At 41.7% G+C, this 11,323-nt stretch overlaps 1 protein-coding gene across 1 annotated transcript in view; it reads left to right on the forward strand.

Moving 5' to 3' along the window:
* Positions 1-11,323, forward strand: part of LOC106600648 (zinc finger protein 239-like) — a 289,371-nt gene that overhangs the window by 33,221 nt on the left and 244,827 nt on the right. The window lies entirely within an intron of this gene.

Genomic DNA, 11,323 nt, shown 5'->3' on the forward strand with positions numbered 1-11,323 from the left:
ATTATATTTCTGTCCCAATTCTTGACACAAATGCATGTGTCTGTCCCATGATATTCAACTAAATCGACTAAAATGACTGCAACACTCAACAAAGAGCCGCCGTTAGTTTCAGAGTGAGTGGCAAGGAATAAGTTAGCCCTAAATATTTCTAAAACTAAAAGCATTGTATTTGGAACAAAACACTCACTAAACCTCAACTAAATCTTGTAATAAATAATGTGGAAATTGAGCAAGTTGAGATGACTAAACTGCTTGGAGTAACCCTAGATTGTAAACTGTCATGGTCAAAACTTATTGATGCAGTAGTAGCTAAGATGGGGAGAAGTCTGTCTATAATAAAGCGATGCTCTGCCTTCTTAACAAAACTATCAACAAGGCAGGTCCTACAAGCCCTAGTTTTGTCGCACCTTGACTACTGTTCAGTCGTGTGGTCGGGTGCCACAAAAAATGACTTACGAAAATTGGCTCAGAACAGGGCAGCACGGCTGGCCCTTGGACTTACACAGAGAGCTAATATTAATAATATGCATGTCAATCTCTCCTGGCTGAAAGTGGAGGTGAGATTGACTTCATCGATACTTTTATTTATGAGAGGTATTGACATGTTGAATGCACCAAGCTGTCCGTCTAAACTCGGATACCCATGCATACCCCACAAGACATGCCACAAGAGGTCTCTTCACAGTCATCAAGTCCAGACTATGGGAGGTGCACAGTACTACATAGAGCCATGACTACATGGAACTCTATTCCACATCAAGTAACTAATGCAAGCAGTAAAATTAGATTTAAAAAACACCTTTTGGAACAGCGGGGACTGTGAAGCAACACAAACATTGGCACAGACACGCATACACACGATAACATACGCACTATACATACACATGGATTTAGTACTGTAGATATGTGGTAGTGGTGGAGTAGGGGCCTGAGGGCACACAGTGTGTTGTGAAATCTGTGAATGTATTGTAATGTTTTTAAAATGGTATAAACTGCCTTAATTTTGCTGCAACCCAGGAAGAGTAGCTGCTGCTTTAGCAGCAGCTAATGGGGATCAATAATAAATACAAATACAAATCAAAACCACTCCTGGTCACTCTGACTGACTACCTTTCATAATGCTTCCTTTACCCTCTGTAACCCCAACAGTTCAAATAAATTAACTGATTCATTGATTTATTTGATTGAAGGCAACACTATTGGTGAAATAGTTGTGCTAAATTGACACTTAATTTTGGAGTGCACAGAATTTTCCTTTTGTTAATGACATGACCAGCATAACATGTTTTATGATTTTCAGTTTCCTCCTGAATTTTCGTGCGTTAAATACACAGCACTTTACGGTATCACGTGTTTTCTGGTAAGGAAACTAAGTCGGATGCACTCATTTTGTTATTAATATAATTATTATTATTAACAACAAATCAATACAAAAAGTACATAGGGGAACACAAGTATATATAAAGCATATACAAAGGACAATTGGGCTAGGGGGGATAGGGGGCAGGGCTGGGGGCGGGGCTAGGAGGGGTTCAATATCACATTAGACAAGGACCTTAAGGGACATACACATTTATAATTCTAACCGCTTGTTTTGTTGGTAGAGTTTTTAATTGTCTTAAAATACAGTTCAATTTCTTTTTGGAAGGTAAGAAAATGTGGTGTTTGGTTTGTACATTTACATTTGTGAATATGACATTTGGAAAAAATAATAATGAAGTTAATTACATAAAATTGCTTCAGATTATTTCTATTGTAGGTAAAAAAAATCTAAGCAGTACATCCATAATAGTGTAAAATCTTCATAAATGTGTTCAATTATAAATCTACTGATGTCTTGCGAGTCAGATGCACTCTCCTGCATAGATAGAGATGATAGCTACATGATGAATTCTCTGTTGCCTCCAGGTCGAAGATAAACAAGAATAAAGCAGAAATAAAATATAGTGGAAATGGAGAACTGATTGGTTATGTGGTTTGACTGTGTGCACCAGACCAATGGTAGTGCTTGGGATATCTTTTGGAAATTAAATTAAAGATGACATGTTAATTGGCAAGAAAAACAATTTTCGCTTAATAAAAGATTGGGACTGTGGAAAGTGAGGCGACTATCTTTTAGCTGAAAAGGTGTTAGTGCTGAAGGCGAACATTCTGCCTTCATTACTTAACCTTGCCTATGTGTTTCCCATGCCGGTGTCTCTAAGAAAATTTTTCATACGGGTACTGTTTAATTTATTTTGGGGAGGATATGAGTTCATCCGTAGAGATCAAATGTACCAGCCTATAGAGGCTGGTGGAAGGGATTTCCGTCAGGAAGTCCAAAATCCAGTTGCAGAGGGAGGTGTTCAGTCTCAGGGTCCTTAGCTTATTGATGAGCTTTGAGGTCACTATGGTGTTGAATGCTGAGCTGTCACTATGGTGTTGAATGCTGAGCTGTTTTGTAAGTCGCTCTGGATAAAAGCGTCTGCTAAATGACTTAAATGTAAATGTAAATGTAGTCAATGAATAGCATTCTCACATAGGTGTTCCTTTTTTCCAGGTGTGAAAGGGCAGTGTGGAGTGCAATAGAGATTGCATCATCTGTGGGTCGGTTGGGGTGGTTTACAAATTGTAGTTGTTCTAGGGTTTCTGGGATGATGGTGTTGATCTGAACCATGACCAGCCTTTCAAAGCACTTCATGGCTACAGACGTGAGTGCTACGAGTCGTTAGTCATTTAGGCAGGTTACCTTAGTGTTCTTGGGCACGGCACTATGGTGGTCTGCTTGAAACATGTTGGTATTACAGACTCGGACAGGGAGAGGTTGAAAATGTCAGTGAAGACACTTGCTAGTTGGTCAGCGCATGCTCGCAGTACACGTCCTGGTAATCGGTATGACACTGTTGACCTGTCTAAAAGTCTTACTCACATCGGCTGCGGAGAGCGTGATCACACAGTCTTCCGGTACAGCTGGTGCTCTCATGCATGTTTCAGGGTTATTTGCCTGGAAGCGAGCATAGAAGTAGTTTAGCTCATCTGGTAGGCTCGTGTCACTGGGCAGCTCTCGGCTGTGCTTCCCTTTGTAGTCTGTAATGGTTTGCAAGCCCTGCCACATCCGACAAGTGTCAGAGCCGGTGTAGTACGACTTGATCTTAGTGCTGTATTGACTCTTTGGCTGGGGCATAGCGGGATTTCTTATAAGCTTCCGGGTTAGAGTCCCGCTCCTTGAAAGCGGCAGCTCTAGCCTTTTGCTCAGTGCGGATGCTGCCTGTAATCCGTGGCTTCTGGTTGGGGTATGTACATACGGTCACTGTGGGGACGACGTCATCGATGCACTTATTGATGAAGCCAATGACAGAATGCCTTCAATGCCATTGGAGGAATCTCGGAACATATTCCAGTCTGTGCTAGCAAAACAGTCCTGTAGCTTAGCATCTGCTTCATCTGACCACTTTTTTATTGATCTAGTCACGGGTGCTTCCTGCTTTAATTTTTGCTCGTAAGCAGGAATCAGGAGGATGGAATTATGGTCAGATTTGTCAAATGGAGGGCGAGAGAGAGTTTTGTATGCGTCTCTGTGTGTGGAGTATTGGTGGCTCAGAGTTATTTTCTCTCTGGTTGCACATTTAACATGCTGTTAGAAATTTGGTAAACTGATTTAAGTTTCCCTGCCTTAAAGTCCCTAGCTACTAGGAGCGCCACCTCGGGGTGAGCGTTTTCTTGTTTGCTTATGGCGGAACACAGCTCATTCAATGCTATCTTAGTGCCAACCTCTGACTGAGGTGGTATGTAAACAGCTACGAAGAATACAGATGAGAACTCTCTCGGTAGGTAATGTGGTCTATAGCTTATCGTGACATACTAAACCTCAGGCGAGCAATAGCTTGAGACTTCCTTAGATATAGTGCACCAGCTGTTATTTAAAAAAAATACATAGTCCGCTGCCCCTTGTCTTACCAGACGCCACTGTTCTATCCTGCCGGTACATCGTATAATATGTTGATGTTGTCATCGTTCAGCCATGACTCCGTGAAGCATAAGATGTTATAGTTTTTAATGTCCCATTGGTAATTTAATCTTCCCCGTAGCTCGTCGATTTTATTGTCCAAAGATTGGACGTTTGCTAGCAGAATTGAGGGAAATGTGGGTTTATTCGATTGAATTCTCAGCAGGCAGCCCGCTCTCTGGCCTCTCTTACTCCGCCTCCTCTTCACGCAGATCACGGGGGTCGGAGCCTGTTCCCAAGCGAGCTGTATATCCTCCGCCTCTGGCTCGTCAGAGTCGTAAACACAGGTGAGCTTGCAAGTAAGCGTTTCACTGTGTATACAAAGTCTTCACAAAGTTTCTGGGCCTGAGTAACAGGCAGTTTACTTTGGGCACGCTTTTCATCCAAACTTCCCAATGCTGCCCCCAATCCGTAAAGAGTACTCCAAAGTTATTTTCCATCATTCTTTATATCATTGATCTTGGCTTCATAATAAAGTTTCTTCTTCATTTTGTTGAGTTCATTCACATAATTTCTCAATTTGCAGTAAGTAAGCCAGTCAGATGTACAGTCATGGCCAAAGGTTTTGAGAATGACACAAATATTAATTTCCACAACGTTTGCTGCTTCAGTGCCTTTAGACATTTTGTCAGATGTTACTATGTAATACTGAAGTATAATTACAAGCATTTCACAAGTGTCAAAGGCTTTTATTGACAATTACATGAAGTTGATGCAAAGAGTAAATATTTGCAGTGTTGACCCTTCTTTTTCAAGACCGCTGCAATCCGCCCTGGCATGCTGTCAATTAACTTCTGGGCCACATCCTGACTGATGGCAGCCCATTCTTGCATAATCAATGCTTGGAGTTTGTCAGAATTTGTGGGTTTTTGTTTGTCCACCCGCCTCTTGAGGATTGACCACAAGTTCTCAATGGGATTAAGGTCTGGGGAGTTTCCTGGCCATGGACCCAAAATATCGATGTTTTGTTCCCCGAGCCACTTAGTTATCACTTTTTACCTTATGGCAAGGTGCTCCATCATGCTGGAAAAGGCACCAAACTGTTCCTGCATGGTTGGGAGAAGTTGCTGGTACCATTCTTTATTCATGGCTGTGTTCTTAGGCAAAATTGTGAGTGAGTCCACTCCCTTGGCTGAGAAGCAACCCCACACATGAATGGTCTCAGGATGCTTTACTGTTGGCATGACACAGGACTGATGGTAGCGCTCACCTTGTCTTCTCCGGACAAGCTTTTTTCCGGGTGCCCCAAACAATCGGAAAGGGGATTCATCAGAGAAAATGACTTTACCCCAGTCCTCAGCAGTCCAATCCATGTCCCTTTTGCAGAATATCAGTCTGTCCCTGATGTTTTTCCTGGAGAGAAGTGGCTTCTTTGCTGAACCTTCTTGACACCAGGCCATCCTCCAAAAGTCATCGCCTCACTGTGCGTGCAGATGCACTCACACCTGCCTGCTGCCATTCCTGAGCAAGCTCTGTACTAGTGGTGCCCCGATCCCGCAGCTGAATCAAGTTTAGGAGACGGTCCTGGCGCTTGCTGGACTTTCTTGGGCGCCCTGAAGCCTTCTTCATAAGAATTGAACCGCTCTCCTTGAAGTTCTTGATGATCCGATAAATGGTTGATTTAGGTGCAATCTTACTGGCAGCAAAATCCTTGCCTGTGAAGCCCTTTTTGGGCAAAGCAATGATGAAGGCACGTGTTTCCTTGCAGGTAACCATGGTTGACAGAGGAAGAACAATGATTCCAAGCACCACCCTCCTTTTGAAGCTTCCAGTCTGTTATTCGAACTCAATCAGCATGACAGAGTGAACTCCAGCAATTAATTGCAATTCATTTGATCACTCTTCATAACATTCTGGAGTATATGCAATTTGCCATCATACAAACTGAGGCAGCTGACTTAAAGCAGACTTAAAATTAATATTTGTGTCATTCTCAAAACTTTTGGCCATGACTGTACAGCCAGACTTATTAGCCACTCCTTTTGCCCCATCTCTTTCAACCATACAGTTGTTCAATTCCTCATCAATCCATGGAGCCTTAACAGTTCTAACAGTCAGTTTCTTAACAGGTGCATGTTTATCAATAATTGGAAGAAGCAATTTCATAAATTCATCAAGTGCAGCATCTGCATGCTCCTCATTAATCACATCAGACCAACAAATATTTTTAACAAATAGTTTTTACGGAAGCTAAGATGGGTCGGGCCTGGTTAGTACTTGTATGGTACGCTACCTGAAAATACCAGGTGCAGTAAACATTTTTGTCCAGCAGGGTGTACTTTTGTACTATTTAATCAGGGAGCAACCGTCTTTATGTGTTACAGTTTCTCTCAATTCTTACAAGCATTTTTTGGAACAATGTTGTCGATATTCAAGAAACAGAGTCCACAAGACGCACAACTTTTGCAAAACAGTAAATTATTTTTGTAAATGTAGTTGTCTTTTTAAAACAAAAACATATTATAAAGTCAAAATTGCAAATACATTCATCAAAAGACCACGTCTGCCTGCAAAAAGATAGACACAACTGTACTTATCTCTTGAGTGCAAGCAGCCAAAATAGAAAGTTTGTCTTTTAAAAAGACCAGTAGATCCATAAAATGTTCTTTGCAGTCACTAATAATGATCAAAACTGGAAGTACAACTATCCAAAGGTGCAGGATTATGGGCAATTACTCTCCTTTTATGCATATTTCACCAAACAATTTCATAGACATCAAATTTGATTCCCATAAAATATATATATATATAAAAAATAAGCACATTGTGTGCATCATTCATTCATCGGTATCATCACAATCCAATTCCATGTATTCAATGAATACAACTGATATGAATGTATAGGCCTCAATCCACACCAAAGCAAAGTTCTAGAATGGAAGATGACAGGTTGGAAATGATGACATAGGAGTGAGCCAAAGTTACTTAGAAGTAACCCAACCTCATTCTCTGCATCTCTGAATATCTGTAACATTGTAAAAAAAACAATAATAATTAGACAGTCCCCGTTAAGTAAGATCTTTAAACAGGTCAACATTAACAAGGGCGCAGGGCCAGACAGATTACCTGGACGTGTACTCAGAGCATGTGTTGACCAACTGGCAAGTGTCTTCACTGACATTTTCAACCTGTCCCTGACTGAGTCTGTAATACCTACATGTTTCAATCAGACCACCATAGTCCCTGTGCCCAAGAACACCAAGGTAACCTGCCTAAATGACTACCTACCCATAGCACTCACGTCTATATCCATGAAGCGCTTCGAAAGGCTGGTCATGGCTCACATCAACACCATCAACCCCAGTCCATGCTCTGACGAATTGAGGCTGTTCTGAGGGGGGGGTTCAACTCAATATTAGGAAGGTGTCCTTAATGTTTTGTACACTCAGTACACTCATACACTGAAAAAATATATAAATGCAACATGTAAAGTCTTGGTCCCATGTTTCATGAGCTGAAATAAAATATCCTTAACCTAGAATACAAGGGTTGGATTTGCACTAAACAATTTAATGTCAGATAAATCATGTAACAAATCTGGCTTATGGTTAGCCTCATATACATTATCTATTTAAAATGTATAACATACAGCTAGCTCAACAATAAGCAAATGATGTGAGTTTAGCTATTGTCTGCTGCTGATGTATAATGACAAGGGGCACATTGATTGCACATGTCCATTAGGCCAGTAATGCCATCATACTGTAGACATATGGCTGCATTGGTAATGCATGCCATTATGATAAGCAGCTAAATGGATGATATCCTGAGACAGTGTGACAATCAAATAAAACCACTAAGAGAGAGATTACAACTGGACTAAAAGGTCATGTTCATTTGAGACAGCAACACAGAAACACAGACAAATTAGAGACAAATCCCCTTCACACCTTTTTATTGTAGAATTGTGATCTGTAATTAATGAACATTGATACTAGTTCATATCCCACGGGGGACCAGTACAATTTTTTTTTTTTTTTTAAATGCATTAAATGAAATGAGATGTATGAAATGTATGCATTCACTACTGTAAGTCGCTCTGGATAAGAGCGTCTGCTAAATGACTAAAATGTAAATGTAAATGTAATATTGAATGTTTACATTAACAATTAAAACAAGTTTTAAGAATTAATAAAAATGGAATGAATCAACATATAATTTGAATGTACATTTAAGTACATATATGAGCAGACTTCTATTCCAGCCCAACAATAATACACATTATTATCAACTCATTAGGATTGATACGTTGAATCAGGTGTGTTAGTGCAGGGTGGGAAGAGAAGCCTGCACACCCAGCAGACCTCCAGGAGCAGGATTGGCCTGCTACAGTTGTATTACGTTTGTAGCCTACATTGTGTGAATTTTAACTGTATTGTTGTGTACAACATCTGCTAACATCAGTACACACAAATCCTATGGCATACAAGGATGTGCCTGCAGTCTCTTGGACCTTCACTGGGACCTCTTCATCTGCAGTCTCTTGGGACCTTCACTGGGACCTCTTCATCTGCAGACAGGCTTTCACAGCTCTCCATATCTGAGGACAGACATCACAAAGAAACAAGATTCATTATATTCCAATTAGACAGCCCTGACTATTATCTCTCTGGTTTCATAGTTTTCCTCTCTAGGACTCGAACTGGAGAATCTTGTCATAATGTCCTGCCACAACCTGCCCTGTCTAACTAGTACCAACACTCCCTTTTCTGACAGCTGGAGCAGAAAATCCTTTCACCCTCTTCCATTGCTGTTATCTACATAGGTGAACATTAAGACAACAAGCTAATATGGTGTTAGCTAGCTGATGATATTTCACTTAGCTCTAGTATGTAAAGTTGCTAGCTAGCAGCTCATCAGCCTACACACAGTGGCCTGCTGTGGCTAGCTAGCTAATAATACAGAGTTTTTTTTTTTGTTGCATTTTCCAAATATATTTACTGATTTACTTGAATAGATTAATCCCAGGAAGCGGCCAATCTTTTGGAGCGTAGTGTTGTCAAGTGGAGGAGCCGCTTCTGGTCAAAACCTACCGTGAGTTGAACCAAAGGTCCACTCCGCACACCTCTTCTCCATCTGCGGCGCCTTGGAACAGCCCCTGGAATCAGTGGAATTGCCTTGGAGAGTACGAACAAAGGATCAAATTCAGGAAAGTTGTATATCTGGTCGAAATGCTGGTGAGTGACCGCCAATCCAATAGGTAATAAATGCAAGAAACGTTCTGAACAAATAATGCAAGAAATAACCCCTCCCCTCCAAAATAAATAGCACAAAGTTGCTTAGGTGCAAGTAACTAGGCGTACATGTAAACTCAGCAAAAAAAAGAAACGTCCTCTCACTGTCAAATGCATTTATTTTCAGCAAACTTAACATGTGTAAATATTTGTATGAACATAACAAGTTTCAACAACTGAGACATAAACTTAACAAGTTCCACAGACATGTGACTAACAGAAATTGAATAATGTGTCCCTGAACAGGGGGGGGGGTCAAAATCTAAAGTAACAGTCAGTATCTGGTGTGGCCACCAGTTGCATGAAGTACTGCAGTGCATCTCCTCCTCATGGATTGCACCAGATTTGCCAGTTCTTTCTGTGAGATGTTACCCCAATCTTCCAACAAGGCACCTGCAAGTTCCCGGACATTTCTGGGGGGGAATAGCCCTAGCCCTCACCCTCCGATCCAATAGGTCCCAGACGTGCTCAATGAGATTGAGATCCGGGCTCTTCGCTGGCCATGGCAGAACACTGACATTCCTGTCTTGCAAGAAATCACGCACAGAATGAGCAGTATGGCTGGTGGCATTGTCATGCTGGAGAGTCATGTCAGGATGAGCCTGCAGGAAGGGTACCACATGAGGGAGGAGGAGGTCTTCCCTGTAACGCACAGCATTGAGATTGCAATGACAACAAGCTCAGTCCGATGATGCTGTGACACACCGCCCCAGACCATGACAGACCCTCCACCTCCAAATCGATCCCACTCCAGAGTACAGGCCTCGGTGTAACGCTCATTCCTTCGACGATAGATTTGAATCCGACCATCACCCCTGGTGAGACAAAACCGCGACTCATCAGTGAAGAGTACTTTTTGCCAGTACTGTCTGGTCCAGCGACGGTGGGTTTGTGCCCATCGGCGATGTTGTTGCCTGTGATGTCTGGTGAGGACCTGCCTTACAACAGGCCTACAAGCCCACAATCCAGGACCCTGAGCATCTTTCTTTTGGTGTTTTTCAGAGTCTGTAGAAAGGCCTCTTTAGTGTCCTAAGTTTTCATAACTGTGACCTTAATTGCTTAAGCTGTTCATGTCTTAACTGCAGTTCCACAAGTACATGTTCATTGATTGTTTATGGTTCATTGAACAAGCATAGGAAACAGTGTTTAAACCCTTTACAATGAAGATCTGTTTAGTTATTTGGATTTTCAAATTATCTTTGAAAGACAGGGTCCTGAAAAAGGGACGTTTCTTTTTTTGCTGAGTTTATAATCGGCGCCATCTTTAAAAACCACATGAGTACATGCATCAATCATGCCTCGTGTTAACATTGCAGGCTGGTGGTGATGGTGTGGAGTGTGTTTTCATGGCACATATTGGGCCCCTTGAAAAAAGTGGAGTAACGTTTGAATGCCACAGGATATCTAAAACATCATTGCCAATCAGGTGCATCCCTCAATGGCAGCAGTTTATCCATCTGCAAATTGATTTTTTTCAGCAGGATAATGCCCCATGCCACAAGGCTAGGATTGTCCAGGAATGGTTTCATGAACATGACAGTGAATTCAGCCAACTACCAGCCAAATTAACAGAAGTGTGGGAGGCATTGTGGTCAACAGGGGCCAGCATCCCTGTAGAACAGTTGACACCTTGTGTAGAGTCTATGCCCCGATAAACTGAGGCTGTTCTGAGGGCAAAGGGGGTCCAACTCCGTATTGTGTTTCTAATGTTTTGGACATTCAGCATCTATTGACACACATTACAGACAGTAGCCAGCCTACAAGTAGCAAAATAGAACTCACTTGATTGAACATTACATTGAAATAGGCCTATAGCCAACTGATTATACACTACATTACCAAAAGTATGTGGACACACCTTCAAATTAGTGGATTCGGCTATTTTAATCACACCCGTTTCTGACAGGTGTATAAAATGGAGCACACAGCCATGCAATCTCCATAGTCAAACTATTAAGGCTCAGGAGAAGACCAGGATGCAGACATTTTAGAAGTAACAAAAGTGTATTACTAAAACAGGGGGGCAGACAAACGACAGGTCAAGGGCAGGTAGGTCAGTAATCCTGGGTGGTGTGACAAGGTACATAACCGCAGGGAGGCAGAA

Source organism: Salmo salar, chromosome ssa17 (assembly GCF_905237065.1).
Source record: "Salmo salar chromosome ssa17, Ssal_v3.1, whole genome shotgun sequence".
Classification (NCBI taxonomy): Eukaryota; Metazoa; Chordata; class Actinopteri; order Salmoniformes; family Salmonidae; genus Salmo; species Salmo salar.